The 765-nt window shown below is 32.5% G+C and overlaps 1 long non-coding RNA gene across 1 annotated transcript in view; it reads left to right on the plus strand.

The window, feature by feature from the left end:
- Nucleotides 350–765, plus strand: part of LOC107631015 — a 968-nt gene continuing 552 nt past the window's right edge. Inside the window, exon 1 of the long non-coding RNA XR_001618466.2 lies at nucleotides 350–743. This is a non-coding gene — a long non-coding RNA (uncharacterized LOC107631015). The remainder of the gene's footprint in view (nucleotides 744–765) is intronic.

Genomic DNA, 765 nt, shown 5'->3' on the forward strand with positions numbered 1-765 from the left:
TGTCCGTGCATCATAGGTATTTTAGTATTTATAGTGGTAATAGTGATGACTTAACCATCATTTTGTAACTTCCACTCTCTTTTGTGGGGGTAGTTAGCCCCTTTTATCTAGGGGTTGTTAATATTAGATATTTAAATACATGAGCATATTCGTAAGTGTAATTAAAATTTTTGCGTACCAAATCGGATAGATAAAGTCGAGCGCATAGGTGGAGTGAGTGGAACTGTGGAAGTATATCAGTGGGACATAACTATCAAAGTAGATCTAGTCTCTTGAACTTTGTAGATTGTTGATTGAGTTTTTAATTAACTTTCATAATGGGCCAGTGCATGAAAAATAACATTAAAATAAACATACTTTAATAATAATTCCAACTTTGTATTTGGGAAATAGGAAAATATTATATCTTCGTAGAAATTCTTAAAAAAAAATGAATCTTGAAGCTTTTACTTTAAAGATTTCTATGGAAACAAATTTCCCTTTCATTTCTTTCAGAATACCTTGCTTTCTATTTTTCAAACTTTTATATTTCTCATTATGTATAAATATTATGATTATGCATAGAGGCACATATGTAATCAAGAGCACATACAAAGTTTCGAAGAGCCTATTGATAACCACAATCAGTTAGCTGGGATGCGATTAGAATTTAGAAGCCATGCTTCAAAGAAACTTGCAACTACTTATTGGACCAAGCTCTTGAAGGCTATTGCTTGTCCCGTTACACTGAAAGCCTATCGCAGGTGCGTACTGTACTATTCTTCT

Source organism: Arachis ipaensis, chromosome B03, assembly GCF_000816755.2.
Source record: "Arachis ipaensis cultivar K30076 chromosome B03, Araip1.1, whole genome shotgun sequence".
In the NCBI taxonomy this organism is placed as follows: Eukaryota; Viridiplantae; Streptophyta; class Magnoliopsida; order Fabales; family Fabaceae; genus Arachis; species Arachis ipaensis.